This window comes from Rosa chinensis, chromosome 7, assembly GCF_002994745.2.
Source record: "Rosa chinensis cultivar Old Blush chromosome 7, RchiOBHm-V2, whole genome shotgun sequence".
Taxonomy (NCBI): domain Eukaryota; kingdom Viridiplantae; phylum Streptophyta; class Magnoliopsida; order Rosales; family Rosaceae; genus Rosa; species Rosa chinensis.
The window spans coordinates 66,571,269-66,594,155 of NC_037094.1; the positions used below are offsets into that span (position 1 = coordinate 66,571,269).

General features: G+C 46.7%; 1 pseudogene; it reads right to left on the reverse strand.

Annotated features, from left to right (window-relative positions):
* LOC112178438 overlaps positions 1 to 12,024 on the reverse strand; it is a 29,942-nt pseudogene extending 17,918 nt beyond the window's left edge.
* Positions 12,025 to 22,887: the final 10,863 nt, after the last annotated feature.

Sequence of the window (22,887 nt, forward strand, 5' to 3'; positions counted from 1 at the left end):
CTTCGAACTTATGATTCGCAAGTTGGGTGTGCAGGATATCCACTCTCCAACTTGAGGGGGAGTGTTGGAAAGTAGAGCAAAATTAGCATCTTGTATAGCTGTTAACATTTAACACATTCACTCTATATCATCACATTGATTCTATATTATTAGACATTAATAGGGCTAGAATAGGTTTCTTGTTTTGTATCCTAGAATCAAGCTGTGTTATTGTATATATGTGCTACAGATCAATAGAGCAATTATCTCTCCAGCAAATCTATCTTTGTTGTTTTTCACATGGGCTCACCCTCTTAGCATTCTGCAGAACTTCAGGTTCATCCCATGTAACCTATTATATAGAGATCATCAGATAATTAAATACTAGGCATGAACTATAAAACATAAAATAGTATATGCTAAAGGCGATGAGTTCAACATACGACAAAATGTAAAATTTTAAAACATCCACGCATATTTCTACAGAAATTTTCTACCTATATATAAACAACCACAGGTAGAACTGGTGTGTGTGTGCATTGTTATGTTAGCATGCCTGATATAATAGGTTACTCTGAGTCTCTGGTAGAACTCAATGTGAAGCATCGAAATTCTGATTTCCTGAACTGTGAACATAGATGGAAAACAAATAACCATATGAATACAACTTTGATTCAGGTTGTAGATTCTGGTTTGCTGAACTGTGAACACAAATGGAAAACAAATTTCTAAACGGATTCAATCAAGGGAAACATTTTGAAAGAGCATACCCTCAACTCTCTAACACAACATTCTATGGATACTTATAATCTAAAACCTGAATCAAAGTTGTATTCACATGGCTATTTGTTTTCCATCAATGCCCACCCAGCTTTCGGATAATACACCACCTCAAAAGGTATGTCCTAGCGCCGCCATCTCGGCAGCCTCCGCCGAAAGCCTTCTCTTAAAGCCGTTAGTTCCAGAACCTTCCCCCTCCGACTTCAGCCCAATGTGAGAGCTCTACCTGCCACAATGCCGTCGGGGCTGGCCCTCACGGTCCGCCTTACCCCGACGTACATCTCCCCACCTCTGGATCTCCTCATGAACACCTCAGAATCGCCGGCGACGAGCATCTTGTGGTTGACGAACTTGCTACAGCCGGTGGTGAGCAAGTGCCTCCGGGGAGTTCCGCGGTAGATGTAGCGGAAGTCCCAAACGCCGCAGTGCAGGTCGGTGACGGAGAGCGTTTGGACCAGAGGTAGCAGTGAGTAGCCATATTTGCATTGACAAGAGGCAAAATCTCCAAGCAAGGATTTCCTAATGGAGGATAAGATTTGTGAAAAAGGAATTGAAATTGCTGCTGAGGGAAAAGCATGTTCTAGGCTTGGACTAGGACCCGTGGTTGCCTCTGAGGTGCTTTTGGGGCTGCTTCTGCTTTTAGGCTAAAAATATAGTGTTTAGTAAAGGGATATTTCCCGTATGCTCAAAAATTCTATGTATTGTGCCCAAATGCACCAACCTTTTCGTATCTTACTATTTGCTTAGGAAAAGACTAAAAAGGGGTAGTTCCTATGCTAACCTGAGCTTTAGAACTTTTGTCTACCTTAGAAACTTCATTAAAAAAATAAAAATTGAAAACAAGACTAGCCTTCAACATGCTCTAGTTTTTCTCCTAACGGCTTCCTGCCTAGCGGATACTTTAACAGGCGGAATCACTGCTTCTTGTCTTAATCTTAGATTTAAAACTGGTTTTTTCTGGTAGGCAAAACTTTTCAAACTTCAGACTGCATATAGGAAACGGATAGTGATAGCTATAGATGGAATGCAAAATTATGAAACAGATAGTGATAGCTAAAGATATTTAATTTTGCTACCTTTGACAAAATGGGTGGGTAATCCTTATTTTATTTATTCAACAGAAATACATGCTAGAAATCCAGAGCCTCATCCTCAGGTAAACATCGAAAAGCTGTTTAGCTATCCATAAGAATGAGAGCAGGTACTTACTTGTAATGAAAACACACTACTGCAAACTGAACTGGAAGGAAAAGCACACTGCTACTATGGCTTTCTTACTTCTTGAGAGAAGACTCTTCTACTCAATTTTCCGATGCCTTACAAATGGAACTTAAAGCTCTTTATATAGAGAGCGGAACTCAAACTAGAATGCAAAACATAAAAATGTACAGAACAACTCCGTGAACTTCTGCTTTTCTGAGTGCTCCTGCTGGTGGAGGTTGAACAGGGAAAAGCCAAAAGTCATGTTAGGTTAGAGGTGAAATGTTTCTTACTTCACTTTTGGAAAAAGCAAAAGTTTGCTTTAAGCAGAAGTCTTAAAGGCAACAGTTGCTATTTTGGTGCTATTCTTCTTCACCCTTGACCACTTCACATATTCTCATCTGTTTCTGAATGATAGCTGTACCTACATGTGCTAGAACGAGCATAATTAGCTATAATGAGCCACGCTCATTGTACCGCCAGAGGTACCGACTCTCACCAAGGGGATGACCTGCGAAGTCACAGTCAGGCGGGCTACCGCTCGAGCCCTGGATCGCCCCCGGATCACCGCTGACGCGCCGCCACGCGCCGCGTCAAGATAGCATCAGAAGCTACAGACACTGGGAATCGAAGCACATCAGTCCCACATAGGAAACAAGAAGAATATCAACCTCTTCCTCACCTATAAAAGGTTCTCTCCTCTCTCCTCATTAATTACACAATTACTACTCATTTATTGTTATGCTGCGCATATACAGTGACTGACTTAGGCATCGGAGAAGTGAAGACCGCCCAACGCGGTCTCTCTCTGACGCCCTGTCTATCGTGTTGCAGCGAACAGGAATCACCTAATCCTAGGAGTAGCGGTCCGCCCACCGGACCCGCGTTAAGCAAGGAATCGGCTACCGCCGGACTTGAGCATTAACATTGGCGCCGTCTGTGGGAACCCTTGAACAAGAGGTCATCCCGCCACAATCACCATGACTAACGACAGCGGGGGGAACGCTGAAGAGCAGGCAGATCAATCCGCCATTCCCCAACCCACCAACCCAGCGGTAGGCATCAACCGCTCGTTATTCACCACCCCGGTCAACCCCGGTGGTGAGACAAACCCAAGTAGCAACCGCCCGCCAGGCCAAGACATCGCCTCCCTATATGAGCTGGCACTGGCGGATCTTCACAAGGCGAACAAGGAACGTGAACAAGAGCGCAAGGAAAAGGCCGAAGCCCAGAGGCAGGTGGCCACGCTTGTGTCCCGCTTCGATGAGCTAAAGAAAACACTGGAGGCAACCGCCAACCAGGCACGAAGTGAGCAGTCACGAAGCACCAGGCATAGCCGACCCGACACGGGAGCATTAATACCAGCACCGGTCGTACACATGCAAGTCCCGCTGCACCCACCAGAGCTAGCGGGAATGGGACCACCCCTGCACCCCAGCTAATGTTGGAACAGGAGGCGGAATCATCACTGCACACCCACCGCTCGAGACCTAGGGTGAGAACAGAGGGAAACCCACCAGCTCCCAGGCGAGGATCGGTTCAGCGGAGTACCCGCCTAGACCCCGCCGGCGACGCAACCGCTCAAATACTGGAAAGGATGCAGCAACTGGAACAAAGGTTAATCCGGGCGGAGTCGGGCACCCCGGCACCAGCTTCAAACCCACTTTTCGCGGCCAGGCCAGGACCATTTACCGCTGCAATCTTGCTGGCCGTCAGACCGGCATATGCAAAGACCCCTAAAATGTCACATTACAGCGGTAAGACTGATCCCTTCGTCCATATGGACACCTTCAAGAAAGTCACCAACAACAAGGGATTCGATGACGCCACTGTGACGCCCCGAACCCGAATTCACCGGTTTACTAGTCATTTGGACGGTAAACAACTTTTACTTTCACTTTTACTGTCGTTTCAATGCTTTTAGGAGGCCCTAAAAGTTGACTTTTTGTTCGGGTCAAAATTTGAGAAAATTTCCTTCATGAAAGTTGTAGAGGACGTTAAACCGAGCGCGTGCATATGTGGTACGTAAAAATCGGAGTAGTAACGAAGAAGTTATAAGGGTTTTAAGTTAGTGGCAGTTTTGTAATTTTGTGGAATTCATGTCTATAAATAGAAATCTGGACTTTCCATTTCGGGAAAGCCCCGAAAATTTCCAGTTTTCTTCCTCTCGCCGACGTAACTTTCCGGCGTCGCTGCCGCCTCGTCCGGCCACCTATGGCCATGAAATTGGTGTCCATCTCTTCGTCTTGAAACAAGGTTTCTATCTATATATGCCTTGCACCCTATCATTCACCATAGACGACGAATCGAAGCCAACAAGTTCACTGTAGCAGTTTGGGATTTTCGTCGATTTCCGGCGATTCCGGCCATCTCCGGCCACCAAACCGGCGTCGAAGGAGCGGTTTTTCCCAAGGATCATGTTGCCCCTAGCCTTGAGCCACGATTTGCAGTGTGGAGGTCGAATCGAAGGTTTGAAATTCTGAGTTACTATTCATGATTCGGGTCCAAACTTCTCTTTAATTGTTGAGGTACTTCCGTTGATTTTCTAACTTGGTCACAGTTGAAAGAATTAATGGGTGTGTTGAGAAGGTGCTACTGCCAAATTTTGGTGGCCATCGGAGATGGTGGCGGTGGCGGCGGCGCCGCCACTGTGGGCGGCGGTAGCGGTGGCTAGGGTAGCTTTTTAATTTCAATTTCTAGCTAGTTAAATTCTATACTTATCATAGAGCTTGTATGTGAAGTTTGGTGAATTTTGGAGAAGCTTGGAATTAATTATGAATTTTTGAAGTTTAGGGTTTCGATTATCGAATTACGAGAATCCGACCGTCGGATATCTCTCGGTTCTGCCTTGGAACCTTTAAATTAACGAATTGGTATTAGTGGTATAATTTGGGTTCCATCCAAGGAGAAGTGGAGATGTAATTATGAGGAATTGATTTTAGGAATCGTATTAATTTGTCGAATAACTATTTACGGAATATAATTGTGTACAGGGCGATGTACCGAGCTATTGCTCGACGAAGGAACTCGTATGCATGGTCGCCTAAATAGTACTGTGAGTGGACATTTGTTTTTAAATTAATTCCGCATGCAGTATTATTATTATTTTCTTCCAATTGAGATTTAATTATGTTTTGAATATTTGAGATTTAGTTTATCGAGATTTATTTATGGATTACGAGATTAGTATTGAAATTCCTTCCCGAGGGCTTTTAGTAGATTTTTGAGATAGTCATTCATGAGTTATTGAGTTGAGGAATGATTTTCGGGAAGTGACTGATTCAGAAAATATTATGAGGATTCACAAGTACGAATGTTTCATCGAATATTTGAGCATGATTGATTTATCGAAATTTATAGAGCTTTGAGATCCGTACTTATCAGCTTTGAAGTTAGATTGAGTTTTCTTTCCGAAAGCATTTATTGATTTACAGAGTATTTGATTTTATGCTTTCGAGGATTTATTGAGATTTTTGAGGTTATTTTCAGTTTCTTGAGGAGGCTATTTAGTTTATTAAGGAGGCCAGTTTTGGCGCATGCGTATCTTACCTAGTTGGCAGTCCCTTCTAGGTAATAGTCTGGTTGGCAGTCCCTTCCAGACTACAGGTCGGTTGGCAGTCCCATCCGATGCGTCACCTGGTTGGCAGTCCCTTCCAGATGACATGAGGTAGTTAGTCGGCAGTCCCGTCTACTACCTGTGGTTAGTCGGCAGTCCCGTCTACTACATGTGGCTAGTTGGCAGTCCCATCTATCCACCGCCTCCTATTCCGGTTGGTAGTCCCTTCCGATGCGTCATCTGGGTGGCAGTCCCTCCTAGATGGCATGAGATGACTAGACAGCAGTCCTTTCTAGTCATCAAACGAGCCTCATGAAAATGATGTTTTTATAAGGATTGAGGATGAGATTTTAAGAGGTTTCAAGATGTTCTTGTTACGTGATTGAGATTTCAGTAAAGAGGATGATTAAGAGTGTTTTCAAGATTGTTACTGCATGCGAGATTTTAGAGAATTACTTGGGAAAACATTAAGTTTTACTTATACATTTGAAAGTACTTATTTTTCGTCCACTCACTCTAACGGATTTTAAATGTTTTCCCCTGGGCCCTTCGGTTTTAAATGCCCAGTTTGCAGGCCAGTTTAGCTTGAGGTCGAGCGTACTTTGGGTTGAGGCATAGCTGTCATAGCTTCCGCATTATAAAAGCATCGGTCATTTATCTTGCTTTCTATTCTCTTGTTCGCCTGTATATTAGATTGCTCTGATAACCTATGAGATCAATATTCTTAAATTCAGAATTGTTTATGAAATGAGATATGTGAGATGTTGTGATATAGGGAGCAGGGTGGCTCCAGGAGAATAAGGATGGATGATTTAGAAGTGTGGATGTTTTTCTACAGGTTTTGGGTTGTCCATTTTTAGGGGAAGTTCTGTCAAATTTTTGGTAGAATTTCTTCTAAAGTGGGCCCCGCAGGGCCTCTTCGGATTTCAGGGTGAAAACCGGGGCGGGTCCTGTCAGCCACCCTGTGCCACTTGTTCAGTGAAATGCTGGACAATGAGGCAATGAATTGGTTCTTCGAGTGCCCGCCGGGATCCATTGACTCATTTCAGGCATTATCGCATGCTTTCCTTTCTCGGTTCATCCTACTGTCCGCCGGGCACCACAACACAAGCCAACTGTTCAACGTCAAGCAGGGTACGGAGGAGACACTGAAGGCGTTCGTCACAAGGTGGCGAGCGGCAGCATCTCAGTGCCGTGATCTCGATAAAACAATGGCTTCGGCGGCTTTTAAGCAGGGACTCCTCAAATGGCCATTTCTCTATCACCTCAACTACAATCATCCAAATGCGGTATACGACCACCTCATGAGTGAGGCGGTCATTCATGCCCAAGCAGAATTCATCACATATGGGGAGGCCCCACCGCCACCAGCGGCATTGGCAAAGTCAACACAACCCTCCTCCAGTCAGCAAGGGACCGCTAGTAAAACCTCCACACCGCCAACTGACAAGAAGAGGGAGTGGCAGCAGGGTCAGTACCAAAACAAGCGGCAAAAGGATCAGCACTACAAGGGAAACCGCCCATCCCATGGGGAAAACCGTAACAAACATGCGGAGTCTTCCCAACGGTATGCAGTATTTACAGTCCTCACGGCTTCACATGAAGAAATATACAATCAATGCAAGGATCAGATCCCACCGCCACCCCCGGGAAAATACCCAAAAACAGGAAAGCCAAGGAACACCGGCAGGTGGTGCAAATACCACGAGGATAGCGGTCACAATACCAACAGCTGCAACGCCCTCAAAACGGCCATCGAGACCTTGTACCGGGACGGCAAGCTTGAGCAGTTCAAAGTACGCCAACCGCCACCTGTGATCGCCGATATTGAGCCCATGGGCCGCATCAACACAATCGACGGAGGTGCTCCAATCACCAGCATGTCTCACAGAGCTAGAAAGCATTATGCGCGAGCTAATCACCCAAAGGAAGTCTGCAATATCCGCTACGAAAGATCCGCCAAGCTCCCAAGGTCTGATTGGGAACCCATTACCTTCTCAGAGGAGGAGGAATGCGGAGTACATCTGCCCCACGACGACCCGTTCTTGATTGACGCTATTCTGGGCAAAATGTCAATAGGAAGAATCTTGGTTGACAGCTCGGCGGTTGTTACAACAACCTTAAGAGGAACAGAAAATTGCTCCAAGACCATGAACCACTGCTCAGCTTCTCTGGTGACGTCACGCAACCGCTGGGCTCTGACTATATGCGGCTCGTTATGGGCACTAGTCCATGTCTGGCTGAAATACATACGGAGTTCATAGTCGTCGATTGTTTGAGTTCATACAACGCCATCATCGGTCGGCCGGCGCTCAACAAACTCAAGTGCATCATCGCCGGGTACATGCTGCTCATGAAATTCCCCCCACCCAACGGCACATGATGTGTCAAGGGAAGTCAACAATTGGCACGCGAGTGTTATTTTACTACCATAGCACAATCAGCCCGCCGCCACGAGATCCTAGCTGTAGGCAGTCAGGCACCGCCACCAAACATTTTTGAGGACCCCAGGGAGGATGAAAAGAAGTACGTAAGGAAGGAGCCGGTCAACCCAGAAACATCACTAAGGGTTGTCAGCATCTCGGACGAGCACCCTGAGCGGACGGTCCGCATAGGCGCTCAAATGGACCCAGAGCTGGCGGCGGAGATCACTCAGTTCCTACGTGACAACGCTACAGTCTTTGCCTGGTCATATGCAGACATGCCAGGTATCTCCCCTAAAATCATCTCACACAAGTTGAGCATCAAACCATCCTTCTACCCTATCAAACCGAAAAGCAGAGCTTTCGACGAAGAAAAGTATCGCGCTATCAGAGAGGAGGTTGCCAAGCTCCAGGGCATTGGGTTCATCCGCCAGGTCATCTATCCCCAGTGGATTTCCAACCTGGTCATGGTCAAGAAGCCTAGCGGTAAGTGGAGAATGTGCGTCGACTTCAAAAACCTTAACAAGGCATGCCCGAAAGATAGCTTCCCGTTACCCCGCATCGATCAACTCGTCGACGCAACTGCTGGACACGAGCTGCTCAGCATGATGGATGCTTTTTCCGGTTATAACCAGATCAGGATGCATCCCGACGTTCAGGAATGCACCACCTTCACCACCGACAAAGGCCTGTATTGTTACAATGTGATGCCTTTCGGTTTGAAGAACGCAGGGGCAACTTATCAGCGGCTGATGAACGCCATGTTCGTGGAACATCTGGGCAAGATAATCGAGGTCTACGTAGACGACATGTTGGTCAAAAGTATAAAGGCCAGCGGACATGTGGCAAATATGAAAATCATAATAACCATCCTCTTGGCCTACGGCATGCGCCTCAACCCGGAGAAATGTTTCTTTGGCGTCACCGCCAGCAAATTTCTTGGATATATTGTCAGTGAACGGGGCATCGAGGCCAACCCTGACAAGGTACAGGCCATCCTCAACCTGAAGGACCCAGAATGGAAGGTGCACGTCCAATGCCTCCAGGGCAAGCTAACCGCCCTGTCTCGATTCATCTCCAGACTGACCGACAGGTGTGCCCCATTTTTCAAAGTCCTTAAAACAACCCACAAGAAGGTCATCGACTGGAACCCAGAGTGCCAGGCGGCGTTCCAAGGCCTGAGGGAATACCTGGCGGCAGTTCCGCTCATCTCCATCCCTGTCCAAGGAGAAACATTGTACATTTACCTAGCGGTATCTCAGTCAGCGGTTAGCTGCGCCATCGTCCGGCGGGAGGGCTAGGACGAGCTCCCAGTTTTCTATGCCGGAAGGGGCATGAATGGAGCAGAAGCACGGTATCCTCCATTGGAGCAGCTTGCTCTCGCACTCATCGTTACCGCCAGACGCCTCCGCCAGTACTTCCAAGCTCATACAATACATGTGCTAACCAATCAACCGCTGAGACAAGTTATGCAGAACCCTGAACATTCGGGGCGCCTCAGCAAGTGGGCCATTGAGCTCAGCGAGTTTGACATTGATTACAAACCACGAACCGCCATGAAGGGCCAGGCGGTGGCAGACTTCATTGCTGAGCTCACCGAGCGTCAGCCCGAAACCAAGATCGATATACCGCTCGGAACGGAAATTGCTACGGCCGTAGAGCCGGCACCCCAACAATCAGACTGGAACCTACACGTGGATGGTTCCGCTTCCGCCAAGGCTAGCGGTGCCGGAATTATCTTGACAGGACCAGGGGGCTTAGCGTCGAGTATGCGTTGAAATTCAACTTCAAAGCTTCTAACAACATGGCAGAATATGAGGCACTCATTGCCGGCCTACTCCTCGCCATTGATTCAGGGGCTGACAGTGTCAACATCTTCAGCGACTCTCAGTTAGTCGTTAACCAGGTCAACGACAGCTTTCAGGCCAAGGATCAGCAGTTAGCGGCATACTTAGGGTACGCCAAAACGCTGCTCAAGAAATTCAAGTTCCACACCATCACACAAATCCCCAGGAAAAAGAACGCCAAGGCTGATTCACTGGCAAGACTGGCAACCGCCCAACCACACCAGAGCCCAGCAGACACAAGGGTAGAATCTTTGGACAGGCCAAGTATCACCAAAACCCTGGCGGAGATCTTTACCATTGAGGCCAATCTTAGTTGGATGGACGTGATTATCCAATACAAGCGAAACGGGACATTGCCAAAGGACAAGATCAAGGCGCGACAGCTCCAGCGGAGAGCAACCTGTTACAACATGCAGGGCGGCAAACTTTACCGCCAGGGATTCACTCACCCCAACCTCCGCTGTCTAACCCCAGAGGAGGGAAAGGTCGTGCTGGCAACAATACATGGCGGGGAATGCGGAAATCACTCAGGCGCCAGATCCTTGGCTAATCGCACAATGCGACAAGGCTACTTTTGGCCTACGCTTGGTGATGACGCCCGGTGGATATCAAGATCCTGTCACAAATGCCAACAATTTGCTGATCTTCCACACGCTCTGGCGGGACCTCTGTCGGTTATCGTCAGCCCCTGGATTCAATCAACATGGGGCCTGGACTTGATGGGAAAATTCCAAACCGCCAAGGGTCAATTCAAATACATCATTGTCGCCATTGACTACAGCAGCAAATGGATAGAGGCAAAGCCACTAACGGCAATAACTACCGCCAAGGTAATCCACTTCCTCTGGAAGAACATCTACTGCTGCTACGGTGTCCAGCACGCAATCATCACAGAGCACACAGTTCAACAATAAGGAACTAATCTCTTTCACCGCCAATCTGGGCACCAAGATGCGTTTTGCATCGGTCGCCCATCCCCAAACCAACGGCCAGGTCGAGGCAGCAAACAAGATAATCAAGAAACTATTGCAGAAGCGGCTCGATGAGGCAAAGGGTTTGTGGGCGGAGAAGCTCCCGGAGGTTCTATGGGCCATCAGAACAACCCCAACCTCCGCCATAGGTGAAACCCCCTTTTGTATGATGTTTGGAACTGAGGCTGTCCTGCCTATCGAGGTAACCCAACCAACCGCTAGGGTCGAAGGCTACTGCCCTGAGACCAACAGCGACGGCATTAACCTTGACAGAGATTTACTAGAGGAAAAGCGAGACGCAGCCCATTTGCGCAATCTCCAGAATAAGCGGCGGGTATCACATTTCTACAACACCAGGGTTAAAGCCCGCAACCTCCAACTGGGGGACTGGGTAATGAAAGAAGTCATACCCCCGCCAACGAAACTCCGCCCAACTTGGGAAGGCCCATACAAAATTGTAGAGGTCGTTAGCCCAGGCACCTTCTACTTAATGGACAAGGATGGCGTCACAACGACCCACCCTTGGAATACCGAACACCTTCGGTATTACTACAAATAGTCATACCGCTACCCAAGAGCATCTTGACTTAGCTAAATTTTTGTTCAATATTTAGCTAAGGGAAGCTACCCAACGGGTACGACTCCGCTTTTGTAAACGCTGTTCAGACAGCTATCAATGAAACGAGGAATTATTCAAACCATTGTTACCAAGTCTAGCACTGAGGGCAACTAGCAACGCCAGTCAGCGGACTACATCGGCTACATTGTGCACTTGGACCAATTTTAATTCCTTTAATGTTTCATTCATGACCAAAAGCAAGTATCAAGACCTCTAGCGGCAAACACATTATCACAAACAAAGAAACAATAGGAATTTGGGTGCCAACAAACTTCATTTATATCCGAAACTAAATTACATCATCTATGCCACAGCGGCTACACAAAAAATACTTTCCGACTCCTATTTAGGGGTTGGCGGGGTTGGCAGGGTTGGCAGGATTGGTCAGGTCGGCCCCGCTACCTTCAGCAGTTCCACCGGCAGCCGGCGGAGGTTGGGAGCGGCTTGTTTGGTCGGACCCCCGGGCTGTGGGACTGGGAGTCTCTATTGTGCCATCCGCCCGGGTGTGGGCTGCCAAGAACCCAGCGCGGGACACCTCAGACTGCGTAGGCGTCCGCTGGGAGTCGCCTTCTGAAAGCTCGCCACTCTCCCCGCTACCCGAGCGAACTCCAACATGGCCAGGTGCGGCAGTAGGAGCAGTACTTGTCATCGGTGGCACTTCCTTACTTGGCTGCACGACCGGCATCGCCGCCTTCGCCCAGTCAATGGCGCCCTTCTGCCGCAACATCTCCACATTGGCCAGGGCACCGGCCTTAGCTGCATTGTTCAGCGCCTTCTTGTGCTCCGCCGACTGCTTGTACGATTCAACAGCGGCAGCTGCGGCACGGCCTCCCTCAGCCTCCAAGTGAGCGACTTCACCCTCCAGCCGCTTGATCTTCGCTTGTTTGGCGGCGGTCCGACGGACTCCCGCTGAAGGATCTCAACTTTCTTCTCCTTCGCGGTCACTCGGTCCCGCAGCAGGGACATATCCTGCTCCAGCTTGGCATACCGCTCATTCTGATCCAGGTGCCGCTCATTCTGATCCAGGTGCCGCTCAATGGCAACGTTCAGCTTGCCCCTGGCATCTGCCGCATCGCAGTCGGCCTTTGTCAAACGCCGCTCGAAGTCAGCCAGCTTCTCCTGGGTCTTCCCCAAGTCCCTCTGGAGACCCGCCACTTCCTCCCTCAGCTCCCGCTCAACCAGGGGCTGCTTGGACGCCACCTGGAACATCTCATGGAGCCCAACCGTGACGTGCCCAAAGGCTATGCTGAAGGGCGACTCGCTGACGGCGGTCGACCGAACAATTCCTTCCAGGCCGCCGAACCCCAGCCGCTCGCAAAGGTGATACAGGAAGTCCCGCTCACCATCTTTGAGGAACTCGGCGTAGGCAGCAAATGAGTCCAGGCTGCTTGCACCCACCTCTTTCGCCACGCCAGCAACAGCCTCGGGCGGAGCCTGCCTCGACTTCTTCGGCTGCTCTCGGACCCCGTTACCTCCACTTCCTCCTCTTCCCCACCCGAGTCGGGCTGACGGCGTTTTCGCTGAAGCACCCGCGTGCTCCCAGCAACGGCAGGCCTCGAACCCCCCGCCGGCGGCGCCAACCCCGCTATGGTAACACCCTCGGTGGGGCGCACTGCTTTCTTCACCACCCCGCGCCACAAGGCCGGCGCTCTATCTTTCCGCGGAGCCGCCTCACTCACCCCGCCTGTCCCCGCCTGAACGGCAGGCAGCCCATCACCACCAAGATGGGAGTGGTGCGGCATTGGCAGCACCACAGGAACCTCTGACTGGCTCAGCGCCAGTGTCTCTGGGTCCACCACCGTCTTTTGCGCTACCATCCCGGAAGCATGCATGGCTTCAAGAAAGTTGTCGATTTCAGCGCGGTCTATGGCTTTTGCAAAGGCGTCACGGCTAGCCTTGTTTCCCGGCGGAGTCTCTACAAAAATTTGTGGCAGGCCAGTTAGCATGGGACAACCTCACCAAAGGTACGATACAGCTGAGATTACTTACCAACGGCACGCGTCAGTTGTTGAGCTACCAACAACTCCCACCCGCTAAGGAGACGGAAGTCCAGCAAGTTGCGATTCCGCCAGCAACCCCTGATACGTGCTACCCGGCACTCTTCCTCACGAGTTAGGTTGTACCGCAACCCCGCTGCACAAACAGGTCATTATCAGTAGAGTACACAAAAAAAAAAAAAAACAGAAACCACGCCAGTTGTGTTTAGCGGAAACAATAAACAACCTCGGATGGGCTGAAATTCTGACTTAATTCTAAACGACGGCTCCCCCTCGTTAGACCCTGCCTAGTACTCCCATCCCGCTGTGGCAATGCAAAACGAACCCCGCAAGTACGACATTGAGTCCCGCAGGTTTTCGATCAGCTTGGGCGCTCCTTGCCGACGGCTGAGGTTTACTTGCCCTCTACAACCCTGGCGCTTCACGTACACCAGTTCGTAGAAATGCAACACCTCCACCACGGTCGGTCCTTCGTAACCGGACAACCACCACAACAAGTTCAGCGCCAGTAGTAACCGCCACATGTTGGGGCACACTTGCCCAAAGGCGATGCCGAACTCGCACAGCAGAATCTGAAGATTGGGCACCAGTGGGAGGGTCACTCCTTCGCGGAATATGGCCTCGTGCACCGCGGCATGGCCCGCTGGCAGAATCGAAGCTTTCTCCTCTACCGTCGGCGGACGCAGCTTCACCGCGCCGGGCAACCGGAACACCCGCTTCAGCCGGTTGACGGCAACCGCTGTCATCCTACCTCCCGCCTCGTCAACGGGGGTGCCGTCCTCGAACACCCACGCGGACTCGGTATCCTCCCCCGCCAGCGGAACCGCTGGCGGTACTATTACTTTCTAGCCGCTCTTCGTGCAAAGTATGTGCAGCGGCAGCTTCCCCCGCCCTAGAACTCTCCGGACGCGACGCACGACCCATATCTACGTCCCACGGAATGGTCTGTAGCGGCTCGACCTCTAGCGGTTCTGGCAGTGAGGTTCCTGCACGGGCAGACGAACGCAACGAGTCAATAAAATTTCTATGCGCCGCGCTGAACGACACTTCAGATCCGGAGTCCTCACTGCTCGAGATCTCTATGACGTCGGCCATCCCAAACCCTAAAACCCAAATCAGTTAGCTCACACAGGATCTAACCTATCCCTATATCAGTTAGTGCCCAAGAACATCAACAAACACTCAACCCAGAAAATGCCAAAACAAGAACAAACCCACTCAAACCCAGATTCGACCATCTTGAAAAGCCCTAACAACCCCAATTGTCAATCACAACCACCCTTCCCCAAACCCACTCTCACCCTCACAGTACGTCGACAAAGAACATATCACAGAAAAACCCAGAAATTCAACGAGGCAGACACCCAATCAAACAGGAAAAAGGCCAGATTACCAACCTTGACAGCTCTGACAGCAGTGTGTACACTAATCTTCGAAGCCGGAGATCGTCGGTTCTTCCACGCACGAAAACTCGCCGATATCGCCTCACCTTTCTTCTCCGATCTCAGACACAGAACACTTGAAGACGACGAGGGGCACAATTCGAAGTTTAGAGCAGTGCCAAATATGCTACCTTCCCCCCTTTTATGTCAACATCAAACAATCCCACGCCGTCCGTTTAAAAAAACGACATCGACTGCCAGCCGTACGCGTGTCCTACAGCTGCAGTTACTCTCCGGATTAACCGAGGCGTCGCCTCGGTTACGAAATCCATCATTACTCGACATTAATGGTGAGGAGACGGCTCGGCGAAGGAGGCACGCCTCCGCACGCTAACCCTTTAGGGGTTTGCCACGTGTCCACCACCATCAGGCGAAGCGTCCGATAGAAGCCATAACTTTTGGGCGAAAGGCTCCAAGTATCGAAGTCCGCTGAGCGAAACCCCGCTAGCGGAACTTCTCACTTGTCATCTTCCAAGTATCGAAGTCCGCTGAGCGAAACCCCGCTAGCGGAACTTCTCACTTATTATCTTCCAAGTATCGAAGTCCGCTGAGCGAATTCCCGCCAGACTTCCACTTGACAATTTGCAAGGGGCAGCCTCGACTATACATGGCACTGCCGACAGAACCACCTCCATCTTGCAAACCCCATGCGTTGCTGAGCACAGTTCCGCTCAGTAACCACCGCCGAACACGTCTACCCGACGCTGTTTCCTGCTACATCCAGCAGGGGGTATTCGCCAGCGGCGGATCCCGAGGCTACTCCTCATTCTGACAACGACTGCCACGCGGCGTTACGGTCAGATCGTCCCTACGGGACAAGGGGACTTGTCAACAGTCTACGACGACCCTGATCAGGTACGTTGACCCCCGCCACTTGGGTACTAAGATTGGGCTCGCTACCCAACACCTTCTGCTCCGCGCAGCTTCCCCTCAACAAACAATTTGCCGACCATCCGGAGGTCCGTCTTGGCTAGGGAGTGGGGGACTCCCTGGCGGGCCTGGCAGGGGCCCACCCGAAAGGGTATAAAGCGTTTGCTCAGTAAATCCATGGTTGACAACGCACTGACGCTAATTATGCTGTTGCAAGTCTAGCGGAAGTAACGCTTCACACCGCCGATCAACTCCCCAACCAAGATTTCCCTACTTGGGGGACTTGTACCTACATGTGCTAGAACGAGCATAATTAGCTATAATGAGCCACGCTCATTGTACCGCCAGAGGTACCGACTCTCACCAAGGGGATGACTTGCGAAGTCACGGTCAGGCGGGCTACCGCTCGAGCCCTGGATCGCCCCCGGATCACCGCTGACGCGCCGCCATGTGCCGCGTCAAGATAGCATCAGAAGCTCTAGACGCTGGGAATCGAAGCACATCAGTCCCACATCTGAAACAAGAAAAAGATCAACCTCTTCCTCACCTATAAAAGGTTCTCTCCTCTCTCCTCATTAATTACACAATTACTACTCATTTATTGTTATGCTGCGCATATACAGTGACTGACTTAGGCATCGGAGAAGTGAAGACCGCCCAACGCAGTCTCCCTCTGACGCCCTGTCTATCGTGTTGCAGCGAACAGGAATCACCTAATCCTAGGAGTAGCGGTCCGCCTACCGGACCCGCGTTAAGCAAGGAATCGGCTACCGCTGGACTTGAGCATTAACAATAGCCAAAGACAAAGGAGTTGTTGTCTATCTGGGCTATTCTGACTGTTGTTGCATTATCTTCGACGTCTGTATCAACATACATCTTGTAGTGGTTGTCAATTTCAAGTTTTTCCACCCAGTGCATACATGCCATTGTCGAATCTATCTCTTTTCTGGTGAGAGATAGGAATAGGTCACTGCTGTCTACGTCAGGATGATCGTAAGCAGTGATAATAGTTTTTTCTCCTGCTGCCAGGAAGGTATTGTTGATATCTTCAGAGATGATCTTCTTGATGTATTCCAGGGTCATGGACTTCATCCATGGGATGCTTGAATTTGGTTGACCATTGTACCCGACACAGGTAGGTTGCAGATATTTCCTTTGAATAATTCTCACATAGTGATATGGAAAAATATACTCAACCTCACCATTTGTCTTCTGGATCCATTCTGGAGGTGTGGATCTGAACTTCAGACGAAGCATACAGTCATTTTTTCTAATATTTTTGACCGTGTTGACAATAATAGGCGGCAAACCCTTCAGATCATCATTTGTTTTGGTCCACAGATTATGGACAAAACCATTTTCAACAAGCCAGAGCTTGTGTTCTTGAGGATGTTCACTCTGAACATTGACTAAATATCTCCCAACATAAGGTCCTGCAATGATAAAGAGAGTTGGGGGAACTCGGTCTTCAGAATTATGACTTCCTATCAGACTGTGGAATTCATGCCAGTCTGATTCATTAAGTGCCATGATAGGGACCCTAGCACTTTCAGGACTTTCAAGGAAGTGAATTTTTTCTTTTCTTACAGCACTCTGCTGTGTATGCATTTCTTCAAACTGTGGCCTACCATTTTCGTAGAGTTCTTCAGCTAATGCAAAGAGAGCTGGGAACATTAGACCACTGCTTCTTTCTTGAAAAGCAAAAAGGAGATTATCCAATATTGCTTTCTGGTGATAAGCTAGTCGCCTGCCAGTTCTGAACACAGGAGTATCAAAGGTTCTTAATTCATAATTAAAAACATTTATAACTCCAGTTGGAGTTGGTCTGCTTTTTGGCAAAGCAGCCGCCATCAACGATCTTGATGAGCCTTTACCGTCTGTCGTTTGAGAAGGGCTAGCCAATCTTTTACCCTGGGATTGATCAGTTGAGGCCAAGCCTTTAGAGCTTAGCAGAAACCTTTTAAGGATTTTTTCTTTGGTTTCTTTGGGATCCTCTTCGGGCTCCTGTTCTTTCCTAGTCCTTCTGCTTCTGGGATTACGACCTTCGTCGTCATCTCTTTGGCTGAACATTGCCATTTCTCTGGTCAATGCGTCTGGAAGATAATTCTTGTTTCCTGCAATTAATTCAACATTATAATCATATTGGTTAATAAATAATTGCCAATTTGCTAATCTTCCTCTATCGGCAGCTTTTTCAAGTTCGAAATTTTTGAAATTCTTTACTCTGGCACAATCGATGCGGACAGTAAAGGATTTTCCAAGATAAGCTGGAGAATTTAAAATTGTTTTTTTGACAGCCAAAATTTCTTTTTCCCCTGTGGGATAATTCAGTTCTGCAGGGCTGAACTTGCCACTACAAAATTTGCAAATCTTTTCAATGTTAGTTTCAGGCGTTTTTGCCAGAACAACACCGGACCAGTAATTATCACTCGCATCTGTTTGGAGGATAATTTCATCATTTTCTTCTGGTTGCTGTAGAGGAGGGAGGTTTTTGCAGAGATTTTTTATCTGTTTCACGATCTTTTCATCATCTGCTGTGAAGTTCCATTTTCTTTTGGAACTTGTCTTAGGAGATAACATTGTTGTTAACCCCGAGAGTTTGGGAATGAAATCTCTCCCATAATTTATGACACCAAGGAATCTCTCTAGACTCTTAGCATTAGGAATTCTATCTGGGAATTTCCAAATTTTCTCAAGGATATGAGGTTGAAGTTTTATTACCCCATTCTTGATATTTATTCCTAGGAAATCAACTTCATCGAGGATAAAGAAGATTTTCTTTTCACCTAGGATAATTCCATGCTGAACTATCAGCTTTGCAACCTCGTGGAGGTGTTTCATGTGTTCTTCTCTGTTTTTGGAGAAGACCAGAATGTCATCTATATAGACGATGCAGAACTCCGCAACATGTTTGAAAATGTTATCCATCTTTCTTTAGAAGATTGAGGGAGCTTGCTTTAGACCAAAAGGCATTACCAGCCATTCGTAATGACCTTGTGGTGTTCCGAATGCAGTGAGAAGAATACTCTCAGGATGCATCTTGACCTGCCAGAAACCCGACTTTGCATCGAATTTCGAAAAGACTTTAGCTCCTCTGAGCTGGTTAATCAATACTCTTACTTGAGCAATTTGATAACCGCCTTTGACAGTCTTCTTGTTGACATCTCTGTAGTCAATCACCATTCTAGCTTTTCCTCTTAGGTTTTCTGCATGATTTCTCACGTAGAATGCTGGAGCATGATGAGGGCTAGTGGAAGGTTGAATTAATCTCTTGTTCAGGAGATCTTCAATATCTTTTCTGAATTCTTTTTGATCTTCCTCTTTGAACTGAGGAATAGCTTTGACATGACAGATGGCATTCATATCATGTAATCTCAATTCACAGACCACTGGGTCTTTTTCCCAATACTTCTGAGGATCTACATCGATATTCTGTTCGAGTAGTTTCTTGATTTTTTCAAGAGTGGGAACTTTCTGAGACTCAAACTTATTCTGAAAATGCTTGAGGTTATGCTCATGAATGAAACTATCTTCTTCATCATCACTAGTTTCTTCTTCTTCATAAGAAGATTCTTCAACAAGTAATTCTTCTTGTTGCTTGATTTGGAGTATGGGCTCGAATTTTGGTTTGTAGGGGGTAAGATCACCACTATTCTGTTGCGATCTCTGATATTGAGTAGTAAAACCAAGACCTACTACACTTTTTGCTTGTGTGAGTCGGTCTGCCCAGAACACTCGTTCTCCTTTTCTGAAGCCTATCGCTTCTTCATCCTGAATGAATCTATGTTGGAGAATAAAATCGTTTCCCAACAAGAAATCAGATCCTTGGCCTTCAGATTGCCAAACATTCTGGATGATAAATGTTCCTCCACCAATGGTGATATGAACATTTTTTGCTACTTTATTCATGGTGAGATGGCTTCCATCAAATGTAACACCAGTAGCGGTCTTTTTCTTTTCTTCTTTCCAGAGTTCTTCTGGAATTGCAAATCTCTTTGCAACAGTAAATCCTGATCCATTATCTACAAAGGCATGTAGATGATATTTTTTATGATCAGGGAATTTCAGTCCAATCTCTATGTAGTTGCTGTATCTACTAGTAGAGACAACCTTCGATTGTTGAAGCTCATTTTCTTGAGCTTGTTCCTGTGGAATGAATGGTTTACATTCTTCTGGAACAATTTTTGGTGTTTCAACCAGTTCAATTTTTTCATCGATTTTTTCTTCACCGATGATTTCTTCCTTTATTTTTGAGGAAGATGGTTCCATGATTTCTTGGAACAGAGTTTCTACTTCTTTCTCTTTTTTCTCAGAGAGATATTCTTCATATTCTTGTTCAACCAATTCGCTGACAAGGCCATTTTTGGTTTTTCTTCTTGCTTCAGCTATGAAGCATTCTTTGTGATAAGTCTTCTTAGACTCTTCACAAAACATAGGGAGACCATTCTTTTCGTGACATAGGCAGTAGTCACAAACGAATGTACCAGGGTTAACCTGATAAGAAGACATTAAAGATTCTGTCTTACTTTCTTCCCAGTTTTTGATTCTCAAAACATTCATTTGTCTGGATTCGAAGTACTCTACTTCAGAATCTATCTCAGACTCAGATGATGAATCTTCTTCTTCAGACCAGGCAGAGTAAACTGACATGTCGTCTTCTTCATCATCAGAATAGGCTATTTCATAACCTTTCATGTTTGCTGTTTCTACTATTTGCTCATATTCTTCAAAGAGAGCTTTAGTAGATCTTTTACCCTTTTCCGGGGATTCATTGGCATAGTGCCCTTCAGCTTTACATAACCAACATCTGCAAGCTTTCTTGCTTGGTTGCTTATGCTGATGAGTATTCTTCTTTTTCTTGAAGAATTTCTTTTTTGGATCTTCTTCCTGTTGTTTCTTGAATTTCCAATCCCTTTTCTGATTACTCTTTTTGAATTTTTAGAGTAATATTTTTCTTTCTTTTTTCTGTGGAACTTGGAGTCATGACATCCCCAGTTGGTTGGCATGTCAAGTATTCCATAGCAGAAATTCTCAACTCCTTTGAGTTGTTTCTTGGCCATCTTAGCTCTAAGATTGGCTTTGCATTGTTCTTTTAGTAATTGCCGGATTCTGTCGGCAATTCCTCCAACTGAAAATCTTTCCATTGGTTTTTCAGCTATGCTTTCTCTCACAGCTGTTCTCCATGGTTCAGGGAGTTTTCTGTGCAATAGATTAACTAGATCAGTATTCTCTAGTTCACCAATTGTACAGTAATATTCTTGAAACTCATTCAAGTATTCTTCGAAATATCTCATGTCGCAGATTTTGAGAGCATAGATATTTGATTTGGCCGTTTCTTTAGCCTTTTCACTCAGATTTGAGAGATCTCCACAGAACTGATCATATAGGGGTACTGCAAAATCATACGGAGACTTTGAATTTTTGATTACTTCAAGCCAGTCTTTTCCTCTGGCAGTTTCTCTGAAGGATAGGTAATACTTTTTTGCTACTCCAGTAAGAGTAGTTTCATAGTACACCTGCAAATCTGGTGCTTCAAATTTTCCAAGGGTAAGTGCAGAAGCCATCATCAGGCTATCTACCCATTGGTCAATGGTTTTTCTTTTATCTAGACTCTTGTCTAGATTTAACCAGATGCCATAGTTCGTGATAGGAACTTTAGGCAGATTGTCCTCTGGGACAAATCTTTGGGAATTTCTTTCCCCTTTTTTACCCGTGGGGGCTTTCTGAAATGGGAGTTTTGTTTTCCCTTTTTCTCTGCTAATGAAAGTTCTGGAGCTTTCTCCTTCTTCCATTTCAATATCTTGATAAGGAAAGACTTTTCTTGTCTTTCTGATTTTGAATTCTTTCATTTCTTCGATTAGTTTTTCTAATCGTTCAGGATTTTCACAATTCTCAGCTTCTTCATAAAGATCATAGAGCTTCTCAGCTCTGAGCATATGGACTGGTCTGTTTAGATCAGCTTCCAGATCTTCTTCTTATATTGGTTCTTCAATAGTGGGTTTTGTACCATTGACACTAGCTTCTCTAGTGTTGTAGCTTCTTCTGAGAAGATTCTTGTTTATCCTGAGGTTCTCAGGACAGACATCACTTTTTCTGTGATTGTCAAAATTGAGGCTGATTTCTCCAGTCTTTCTACTCTCGTAGATTTTTGCTTTTGCTCTTTCCGGTTGCTTTTTTGGACCGAATAATTTCCATTCAAAAGGAAAAGTCACTTCATTCCAAGTAACTTTATGAATCTGTTGTGAATGGTTCTTCTAATTGGTGAGGAATCCAGTAGTAAGACCTGAGATAATTGTTATCCTTGTCTTGGGGGCTACTGTAGTACTCATCAATTTATAGTATATTCTGTATACTATTTCAAGTTCTTGCATATCTTCTTTCATGGATATGCCATCTGTCTTGACTCTCAGTCGTAGACAGTGAGCTGCATCTTTCAAGTTGGTGGTAAAGTTTGGAAAGCAGTTGAAATATGCTACTTGATCGCATAAGGATGCTTCAAGTGTTCCCAACAGACTAGCTTGGAAGTCTATTAACATGTTGTCCTCTTGTTCGATTTCGTTGAATTCGAACTCTTCAGCATTTAGGAGCTGTACTCCTTTCTTTTTTCCAAAGATTCTTAACATCTTGATATCTCTTTTCTCCGGGTTTTCATACCGGATACTAGTCTGACTAGTAGATGGTTCCAGAAAAATCATGTTTAGAACAAGATTTGTATCTGGTTTCTCTAATGGTTTGAATCCATTAGCCTTCTTTTTTACTGTAGGCACTTTCTTGTCCTTCAGTATATTCTTCATAGAATCCAGCGTTTTTTGCTGTTCATTGATTTTTCTACTGACGACTGTCAGCTTTTCTTCTTCCGTTTTTGGAAGTTCCTTGATATAATCCAATTTGTTTTCCAATCTTTCCAATTGGTGGATTATAGCAGGTAATTTTTCTAGATGAGTTTGACATCTAGATAATTCTAGTAACAACCTCTGATATTTCTCATCAGAGGAATTTAATAGAGAATTTATTTTCTCTAAGGGAAAAAAATACAAACAGTACCCAACTTATGGCCGACTCCGAATTTCTGTACCTTAGTTTTCAAAACTATCACAATGGTACCCCAAATATCTCGCCCAACCCAACATATGTACCTGCCGTCCATGACAGTGTTAACCCGTGTGCCACGTGGAGTATTTGATGGGTATTTGCGTCATTTAC